Source organism: Acyrthosiphon pisum, chromosome A1 (genome assembly GCF_005508785.2).
Source record: "Acyrthosiphon pisum isolate AL4f chromosome A1, pea_aphid_22Mar2018_4r6ur, whole genome shotgun sequence".
Classification (NCBI taxonomy): domain Eukaryota; kingdom Metazoa; phylum Arthropoda; class Insecta; order Hemiptera; family Aphididae; genus Acyrthosiphon; species Acyrthosiphon pisum.
The window spans coordinates 1,349,940-1,361,305 of record NC_042494.1 but is presented as its reverse complement, the minus strand read 5'-3'; the positions used below and the strand labels follow the sequence as shown (position 1 = coordinate 1,361,305).

General features: G+C 30.6%; 1 protein-coding gene and 2 non-coding genes across 4 annotated transcripts in view; 2 read left to right on the top strand and 1 right to left on the bottom strand.

Annotated features, from left to right (window-relative positions):
• Positions 1 to 472: 472 nt before the first annotated feature.
• TRNAR-ACG lies at positions 473 to 545 on the top strand. Its single transcript has one exon. It is a non-coding gene; the product is annotated as a tRNA-Arg (tRNA).
• A 1,327-nt stretch (positions 546 to 1,872) lies between these two features.
• Positions 1,873 to 1,945, bottom strand: TRNAR-ACG. The gene has a single exon. It is a non-coding gene; the product is annotated as a tRNA-Arg (tRNA).
• An 8,003-nt stretch (positions 1,946 to 9,948) lies between these two features.
• Positions 9,949 to 11,366, top strand: part of LOC100161175 (fibroblast growth factor receptor homolog 1) — a 37,396-nt gene continuing 35,978 nt past the window's right edge. For both annotated transcript variants that reach the window (XM_008186561.3, XM_001943120.5), the window contains exon 1: positions 9,949 to 10,400. The gene's annotated coding sequence lies outside the window, so the exon portion shown is untranslated. The remainder of the gene's footprint in view (positions 10,401 to 11,366) is intronic.

Below are 11,366 nucleotides of genomic sequence, written 5' to 3'. Positions count from 1 at the left end.
AGTGGTTACCGCATAAAATATAAATGGTTTGACTAGGTAGTCCGTAATCCGTAGATATAGTACATTTTTTCACTGCTTCTATTCAAAATAAGGCCATTATATTATGCATGTCTTCAGATACTATAATAATAAGTATGTAATAAACTAATAATTAATATATTGGGATTAGATACTTCATTGTAACATATTTTTAATGTTTTGATATTATACATTTATAATCGCGCATTTTCACCGTAAAACATACATATTATATACGTATTTATATATAACATTACTTGCACCTAAATTAATTTGAAAAAACTTAAATAGATACATGTTTAATAAAAATTTAAAATCGTCCGATATCTATGTAAATTACACGAACAATGTTAATGATAAACTATTAAACCAATCAATAATAATAATGTTGTGATTTCAATAGAAATTTGACACGTCGTTCTAATATATCAAGATCGATATGACGGGGATAACTGGCCCTGTGGCGCAACGGATAACGCGTCTGACTACGGATCAGAAGATTCCAGGTTCGAATCCTGGCAGGGTCGACGAATATGTGTTTTTTATGTTTTAATTTTGAAAGGTTGCCCGCCACCCTATTTTTTTTTTTTTTGGCAAGCCACACGCTCACAACTGTTGTGGTGGGGGAACCAATTCTGTTCGGGTCTCACTGATTGTCTGAAAACTAGTTTTGTGATTCAAATATGACTATTGAATGGTCTTAATGTCTTATAATATATATAAGAACATAATATTGTACCACGAGGACTGAAGATCTCCGAGATCAAGTTGAAAAAAATATACGAATTTCCCATAATGATTTAATTATGAAATGTTGTTAAAATAATAAACATATGCGTTTATGCGTGTTTTGGTGAGATCCACTTAGTGTTATACCAACAGCTTATAATCAGAATATATTAAACCTAATGGTCAAATGGTGTCATTGTCAAAATCATATTGTAAACCATTATAATATTCAATTGATGTGCGATAGTATGAAAATTACTAAACGTTTTACTGTTTTCTGAAAAGTTGCTATTTTTGATTTGACACTATATTCCCATAAAACCGTCTATTTTAACCGATTTAACGCAATACAATATTCTACCAGTTTCCTTTTGGCGAAAGGATTTGAATATCTGTTTTTCTTACACAGTATACCTATAAGGCCAACCGTTCACCAGGCTTATAGTTATACCTACTCGTCAATCGCCATTTTACAGCCATAATAATGCGTAATATAAGACTTATATACATTGTAACTTAGTTACATTATAACGTATAACCTATAGCTGGTTTTTTAACAAAAAAATATTAATATTATAGTTATAGTATTGTAGTAAGGTAGGTCGTAGACTCGTACTTCCATAGTGTGTGGCATCATTTATTTTAATATTTTTATGTTGGATATTATAATGGGTAGGAACTTTTTTTTTTCCAGTTGAATTGCTTAGGTAGGGAACCGCGTTTGCATCAATTCCCCATGGGTATAGTTGGTATAAACATAGTGTATACTCGCTACTCAGTACAATTTTATATTATCATACTATTATGTTATTCTTTTATGTGTACCATTTGAATTTTCAATTGAAATGTGTAAGGTTATGTTTTTATAATATTATAATTTATATTGTTTGTAATTTGTATACAATACTTCACATTCAAATATGTATTGGCTTGATTTTTTCTTGGAATTGCAATTGTAATAATATTATAATAGTATACCTACATAAATTTGATCAACTTTAGTTAGTACGATCTATATAAATGATAAAAATTAAAGTAATCATCATAACACCGAGTAAACAAGTAAACAGTTTAAATTAAATTTGTCTTGTTTAAAATAAAAAAAAAAAACACTAAAAATTTTCTCGACCTTGCCAGGATTCGAACCTGGAATCTTCTGATCCGTAGTCAGACGCGTTATCCGTTGCGCCACAAGGCCGTGTGACGAAATGGGGGCAATTTAGATTATATTACATTTTATATTATTATAAAGTGAATGAACATTATGTTAAGTATAATTATGTATTATGTTAAGTATAATTTTTATTCAACCCTAGAAAACTGAAGAACAATGATTAATATTGTGGTGTACGATATTTCATATTCATTTTTACAATTATATGTTGACTCATTATTAAAATTTTCAAACAATAATATTATCAAATTAATATTTATGTTTTTTTTTCTATCTGTTAATATTCTAAAATCTAAACACAACATTACTTATTCGGCCAAAATTATATTTAGAATGTACCTATAACCTATTTATAAGCTATTATAATAATACTTACTAAAACAATATTTTTTAAAAAATTATTTAACAATTTATTACTTTAGGTAGGTACTGTGTGAGTTCAGAGTTATACACGACTTTGGGCTAAATGTTTCGGTAGGTCATACGTATCTAGGTAACCTATACGTCTATATCTACTGTTAAAACCATTATAACCTTAAAAGTATGCATAGGTAGGTACTTACTATTTCGATTCTTTGATACCTTAGAAATAGGTGTATAGTGTATTAGTAAGTAATGACCAATAGGCAGTGCTTGAATTGTGGGAGGTCGGTGCGGGGGTATAGAATACCTCTCCTTTTTAGAAATTATTTATGCGTACCTGTTTTAATTATATCCTGATCAATATTACATTTAAAAATTCAGGTTTTGTGTTACAAGATTAGTGGGAAGGTGATAAAATAACATGGAATTTGTTTGGACATTTGCACTCTTTTTGGTTCTTTTTACAACTGGCAGCTATATATATGAGCAAAGCGTGAATTCGATGGAATGCAATTGGATCTTGGATATTCAATATAATATTGTTTCGCGTTATTTAACAACGTCCGTCGTGGAGTATAATATAAGATTATATAAACGTAAAAAAGATATTTTCGAAACGTCACATTTTTCAATTTTTGAAACACACAAGTACACTGCAAACATAACACAGTAAACTGAAGCAGCCCAGTATACAACAGTCATAAAACTATTTGGATATATTTTTTTTTCCTATAATATTATATAAGTCGAATTTCGTTAAACTCAAAACGACCAATAACGACGTTTTGGGTCACATAATATTATAATAATATAGTAATAGCATAGGCATGTAGAGGCGACGATGAGCTGCTGTAGCGGGTGCGCTACATGTGCAGGTCATCAAATGTCCGCGGGACCAGAGTCCCCAAGCATAATAATATATATATATGTGTGTGTGTGTGTGTGTGTGTGTGTGTGTGTGGGGCATCATTAGAACTACGTTCTGGTCCCACAGAAACCCATAAAACCATATATATACATGTATTATAGTCGTACTATATATATGCTCAAATAATACGACAACGATTCCTACCGTCGGGTATTATTATTATTATTATTATTATTGTTGTTCCAGTCGCGACCATTTGGAGTACACGTGGATGGACGGCCGATGAAGAATATATTCGTCGACTCTCGACAGCTCATCTCTCTGTATAGAACTTACACATGTAATCGTAATTAAAGACATATTTTTTTCTCGTTTTTACATCCCCCCCGAGCACCTTTACGGTACGTTCAGATGGGAATCTACCGGTCTGTGTATATAACGCACACACACATATATATGTAGGAATACCTAGTCTATATCTTATATAGTGCACCTTTACACGCATCATATGTGCCCCAAATCCGTCTCCCCTTTTCCGCGGTATAATACGTGTACCAACACACATCGCATGAATGGTATATAATATTATCTTGTTTACTGTGCGCCGGGATTGTGTGTCATCCGGCCGCCGTATATGAGCAGAAGCTCATCATCGCGGGGGCACGTGCTAATTTGGCTTTAGGTCTCAACAGAGTTTCCGGACATCTTGATTCCGGCGGAATTATATAATATCTATGTGATGTCAAACAGTTGTCGTCGTCTTCGTCGTTGCGTTGAAAAAACCGTTTCTCTGACATTTTATCTCAAACACGTGTCAGGAACGCAACACGTACCTATCTAACGTACACGTTATACTATGATGCGCATCGGTACGTCGCGGAAAAATGACGCACAAGTATATAGTAATTAACGCGGCAGAAAATGACTAAAATAAAAAACCACGCTAAATAGTGTAGGTATATATGGTAGGTATACGGTTGCTATATTTCCAACCCTAGAACAGTGTACGGCATAAAATACCATTGAGCAGTGTTTCAAGAAAAAACCTCCGTGCAACGTTTTCACCGTTGTATAGGAAAATATAACGAATAACCAATATAATATAATATTATAATTACTAAACTTGGTACAGGTCGACAAAATCATAAATGTGTAAACAAACCTACAAGTTAGCTGCAGCTATGTTATTGTGTATAGGTTAAAGGTAATATAGGTACATTAAATTTAAATTACCATAATGTATACTATAAATATGTGTAAGATATAGCTTAATTTAATTTACATTTCGCGTTTTATTATGCCGATATTTTAAAATTAATTTGAATTAATAATGGTCGTAAGTAATAAATTTAAATATAAATCACCTTATTAGTGAAATCATAACATAAAAATAAATAATTTATAGTTGCATATTAACGGAATTAGTGGTTGCGTTGATAATTTAAAATATCATAAAAAATATACGCTCTAAGTTCCAATGTCCAATAAAAAACGGAAAAAAAAGCTATTAAAGTAAAATAAATCATTAGGTGGTTACTCAATATAGATACTTTTTTTTTAATTTTCTACGTTATAATGACACTTTTGAGTGCATAAAAATAAAACATATGTTTTATTTATAATAAACAAATGAACATAAAACCAGTTATTTACGAGTTTGTGTTTATTATACCAAGTCGCGGTTGATAACAACTGCATTCTAGGCGACTTTGAGTAATTGTATGGTTTATACCACCATGGCACCATGAAACCATGTACATATTATAGTTCATCATCGTACTGTATAATCTATATGTCATTATTTTCTTTTGTTTTTGTAATTTTAACACTGAATTTCACATTTTCCGATTTATTTTCTTCTGAAACTATAATAATTCAAATATAAAACTACTCAGACTAAAGTTTTATTGAAACCTATTTTGTTTACTGCAGATGATAAAACATAATTTGGATCTTGAACGAACAATATTTATTAGTAGGTACCTATACAATTAAGATGAGTGAAATGTTACGAGTTTCTTTTTATGTATTTTTCAACTCGTCCCCACTATTGTGGCTAATACATTATCATACACGGCGATATATTATCATAGGTGATAGGTAGATATGTCTCATATTGAGTTTTTACTTTTTAGGTAAGTATATTTTGGAAGAGTATATAGAAAGAAATTATTAAACGTCTACTTATATAATTTCGAATTTAAACGAGTTGAATAAGAACTAAAACTGACGTTTTACAACAAACCAATTATAATTCAAATTAGATTATATTATTATACAATTAAAATTAAATTGAACAAATAAAATGTATACAAATTAATGGGGCCTATATATTATACACTCTGGTAATTAATGCATACACTACCGGCAATATTACATGAATAATGATTTGTCCTATAAATATTTGACACATTTTTAATTTATTTGGTAGATTAAAAGTATGCTCCGTGGATATTAATGCGTTGTGCTTTCTCGGTTAATTAAAATATATTTATATCTTTGAGTTGAAATATATTTAATTATTATACATATTATTATACAGTTATATATATATATTTTTATGTTTTTGCGTGAACTTAAAAATAATATCTGATCCACTGGTGTTAGCGAGTACAGCAGTCTCGTTCTATTTATACGGCCCGCTGACCGAGTGCGCCGTTAATACTCCCAAATAACGTCTCGTGATTCCGGCATTATAATATTGCGATAAAACATGAGAATTCCATATTTTGTATCATTCAATTTGGGACTATAAATACGTTATTATTTATTAAGTATAGCAAAATTGCTTTATTTTGTGTATACTTTAATCTGTTGTTTTTCTTTTCGTGTAATCCAAATATTGGTTTTTAAAAATTTCTAGTGATGTTCAAAACTTCCCGTGACAAATTCCCGTGGATTTACCCCTGCAGCTGCATGTTAAACTCCATTAAAGATTTTTAACACAGATGTAATAGTGGTTTTAACCAAGTACAAAATACCAATACCAACTCAATAATAAATCAAAATGATTATTGCTTATTATTTCCATTATTTCTATGAAAAATTCTCAAATATACAATAAAAGAATTAAGGCCGCTTATCGAGATAAAATATAGCCTATAGACTATAGATACTTGGAATGGTGCAGCTTTCCGATGGTAAATTTTTTTTAAAATAGGTTAAGTAGTTCGTTCTATAGATTACCTCGAATAAACAAACAATTTTACTTCTTTATATATTAGCATAGATATAGGTTCTTGTTAAGAAAAAAAAGGTTATAATGTCAACATAAAATATTAAAAACGAAAATAAAGTTTTCATTAAAAAGAAAACATAATTTTAGCCAAGAAAAGAATTAAGTCAATAAACATACAAATCTTAAATATGACCTTATTAAAGGTGCAATTTAATATGAGTTTTCTACGTTCATATATTATGCGCGTATTTACTATTTACTATTATTATAGTATATTATAGTATATTATTATAGTAGTATAGTACATTATATTAATCATAATTATTTTGATTAATGGCCGTGTAAAATGTTTACTTAATCTTAGTATTATATTTACTGATAAATGAAAATTGAAAGTTCATAACTCCGGATGATTACCTATAGCTAGGTATACAAATCTAAAATCGTTTACAAAATTTCAAGAAAACGAATCAGTTGAATTCAATATATCAGGCATATTATATCCAGTATCTGTTTATATATAGGTAATATTTTAAAATAATATAATCATCATCTGTATAAACAATTTACCACACCGATATACATATAATAATAGCAGACGGCTATTTATTGACTTATGACTTTTCAATGGGAGTAAATCATCTATTGGTCAAAGAAAATAATACGTATACAGTTTACTGGCTACTACTGCTGCAGCTGCAAGTATATAATATATATTATAATCATGAAAAGTTCGTAACACACGTATTGCGTATATTATATTAAATCGAGATAACAATATTATGTTATGGTGGGGCCATTTATGATTTTGTGATCATTTGTAGTCGGTTTATGTTTCGCAACGTTTTATTATATTGTAACAGAAAAATTAAATTAAATCGTATACCTAAAATATCATCTAAACAGTGCGACCGGGCGCGGAACCATAATACGTACTATAGATATACGGGCGAACCATTACGACGATGATAGGCGATATGCGTGTACATAGATAAATAGATAATATAGATAGGTATAAGTGAAGTTAAAGAAAAGATAAAACGTAAACGTTTAGAACTTGCTAAGACGTCATCTTGTCACAGGTTAGTATAGCCAGATAATATGAGGTGCAAAATTATAATACAGCAGTGGTCTTCAACCGGTGGGTCGCGAATACAGTATTACGTTTGACGAGGCGGTACATAATATGGATATACCTATAAAAGCATGTACAAAATGTGTGTGCTTGTGAGAAAAAATTCTTTGATTTGAAAATAAATTGTGACCGGAACGACTATATAGTCTTATTGCAGCGTGCACAGCGGTGGCAGTATTTCAAAAAACATTTCAATAGGCTTCTTCTTGGAGAATGTGTTTAACGAATAAACAAAAGCAAGTAGGAATGTACATATTATTTTTTAAGTATTTCAATCTGAAAGTTAAATAATATTTTTTTATATTTCACTTATTATACTGACTTATTATTATTTCGAAATAGTTCATTATTACAATTTTAACACATTTCCACTAGCATATTAAATCATGACAACTTTATGCTACATGGCACCTATTATATAATATGTATATATTATATTAAGTATTAACCCCACTAATTTACGTACGGGCACAAAATACGATTAACTCCTAACCGATATACAATATTACAATGGAATAATGGATAATAAAATATTCATAGACAATTTATTGCAGCAATGCCTACCGTCGATACAAATCACGTATAATATAACGTTAGAACACAATTAGTAGGGTTGGAAAGTGTTTTACACAAAAGGTTTTGTTTAAAGCGTATATTATATTATTATAAACGTTTCAAAAAATTGGGCTGACGTTTAAAATAATTTATATAGATTTAAAAATCCTATTAATTATTATTAGTTAGAATTTAATAGTTTAATTTAAAATTTCGATAAACAAATATAGGTACATTATCATTTAGTATTTTTAAACATGTAAAATTAAAAACATTAAAAAAAAAACCGTTATTTTGAATAAAGAAAACATAGTTTTAAAAGAATAAAATGTTTGTTTTGTTTAGTTTAGAAAAAGCTGTTTTTTCCAAGCCTGCATTAAAGACATCAACACCTTTGATATTACTGAACTCCACTCGTTCGTTCTACTGCGATACAGCTACTGCAGGCTGCTTTTACAAAACCTCATTTACCTATATTTTGTAAGTATACTTAGTAAGTATTTGATAGGCAATAATAAAATAATAGTAAATGAAATTGAGTCCTATTTTTATTTATTTAAATACATTTAAGATCCTTGTATCTTTCTGCCTTTGGCTACAGCAGTTATATATAATACAGCCACTATACATTACTACAGAGTCCCGTGACTCTCCCTGGACATCTCATATTTAATAACATTTTTATTGGCCACCCCTTGGTCACTCCCTGGCCACGTTACAATAGTATTATTATCTAGAATTATAAGCACTAACCTATATATATATATATATATATATGTATTATGTATACGATACGTATTGCTATATAAACTCACCCAAGTATGACGACATGTCAATGCATTGATTTCTATTTGAAATATTCAAAAATTGTTGAAAGTTATAGCAGATCGATAATTTCTTTCAGAACTATATTAAAAGATCAGTTGTATGTATTATCATGATAATATAGTTCATCCTCTTATTTACAATTTTATATTATTTCATTATGTGTTTCGCTTTGGAATTACATTTATTTTCAAGATATTAAAAGTTTAATAGCATATAATATTATAATATGTAATGAACGTGTGTCATTTATATTATTTTTATTTTGTAGAACTCGAATGACGTGTCTCTTTAAGTCTGTGATTTGCTACCTATATATTATATGTAATACCATGTACGATTCAGCAAGGCTAACATCCCCAATATATATAATATATTCGACGCTTTGAAGCGGGTTTATAATTTTTTAATTTCAAATATTATTATTTATTATAGATAATATTATATTTCCGACTTTAAGAGATTGATATTTGGAGACGCTATGTGGGTAAAATATAAATAATAATATAATCACAAATATAGTGGGTGTGTTGTGTTAAAATTATTTAGTGGAAAGTAATATTTTTTAAATTAAACCTATAATAAACGGCTACCTATATTATAATCGTGTAATTGTTTTACTTGTATACATACAATTTCCCCAAATTTGAAAATAATATTATATCTAATACGACAAATATAGGTGATTATAACATCGTACTCAATCTATATACTTAATATGTATGACGATACGTGAAAATATTTCAGATAAATGAATGACAATTTTTCAGAAATTTCTAATTAGAAATTGTCTACTATAACATCTATATTATATTATGTATTCAAAATGACCAGCCGAAGCTCTCATCATAATTGACTTGGACGTACAATCATATAGGTAGGTAGTATACATTTTATACATAAAATAAATATAAATGCTTATATTTTGTTATTATTTTTTTCAGTTTGTACGCGCGACCGGCGGTGCTGGCGGCGGTGGCGGAGAAGGAGGGCGAACGTTTACCCTGGCGCGGCGGACCAATGGCAGCGGCGCGTTTCCTGACTCCGGCCAAAGGATATAGCGCGGCGGCGCGCAACACAAGAATAGTACTTACGCCGCCGCCGCCGCCACAGTGTGTTTATATTATTATCAGCCACACGACAGACACAGTCCAACCGACGACCGCATCGCTCGTGTGTTTCGCGTCAATGTACATTCGCCCGCTCGCGATTTCTTTCCGTATAAAAAATTGCTTGTACTATTTTCAATTTTGTCGCAGTTTGAAATTAAAAAAAAAAATTAATCGAACAGTGCGCGTACGACACGCGTATACGTAGTTTTGTCCGGAAAACTCGACTGCAGATCGAAATATATCGCATAACCCTCCCACATAACATTACAGTGGACCGAGTATAAAATATCATCACACCGGTCTAATAATATACGCGTTTCGACCATGGATTTCGTCGAGTCCCGCGAATTCGCCTGACGACCGGCGTTTCATAAAAGTACGGCGAGTTATTATACACACATCGTAATAACAAACTAGACCGCAGCAGCCGACCAGCTCGCCAAGTAAGATTTTATGCTCACACATTTCGCTTTTTTTTTTTAAATTTTTTTTGCGCATACAACTGCAATATTGTTACAATAATATTATAATGTGTTACGCGTCCTGCGGGATTCCACAAAATATCCTGCATGTGCGTTCCACTTGTACACTACTGCAGACGTTTGAAAATTTTCCTATAATTGTTATTATATTATTTACTATAGACTATAGTATATAGTATACCGTAATCGACGCAAGACGAAAATCGGCTGTAAAAAATAGAGTTATAGTTTTTGGTTAGACGATTGTCGCAGGTTTTCAGACACCAGACATTTATCAACTGAAATTTTGAGTAAAAGAGGATTTGACATTGGCGGCTGTGGGCAGCTATATATTATAGTGCGTATAAATAGGTTCCTGTAGGCTGTATAGTGTACATCATAGTATATCTATACATACATAATACATATAGCACCATATAAGTGCATTTAAGCGCAAATCATCGCACGTTGTTTTTCGATCGGAGGACACATGCGGGGTCGATCGTGTTGGTACCATCTGTTTTTCTCGAAACGTCCAAAATGTGGACCATGTCAACCCTGCGCAAGAAAACACATTGCGCACGGTGTAAACAATAACACGCTGCAGCAAAGACAGAATTTATAATATTATACACCCTTAAATATATGTACCCTGAGAACTGAAATTGGATTAAAATTTGAAATTTTAACAACAATAATATTTTGGTCTTATTCTATGCAGGTATGATAAGTGAATAAACACGTATAATAGATAATATGTGGTACGATTGAATAGATTTTTTGTTACTCTTGTTTGAAATGTTGACTAAATACAATTACATATTATTTCCTTATTAATTACAGTAAATCGTTATAATATACGGATATCTACCTATAACCCTATTTATAGATTTTTTCGTCACATGTATAATATTATAATAACAGCTGGTTACGTATTCGTGATGGAAG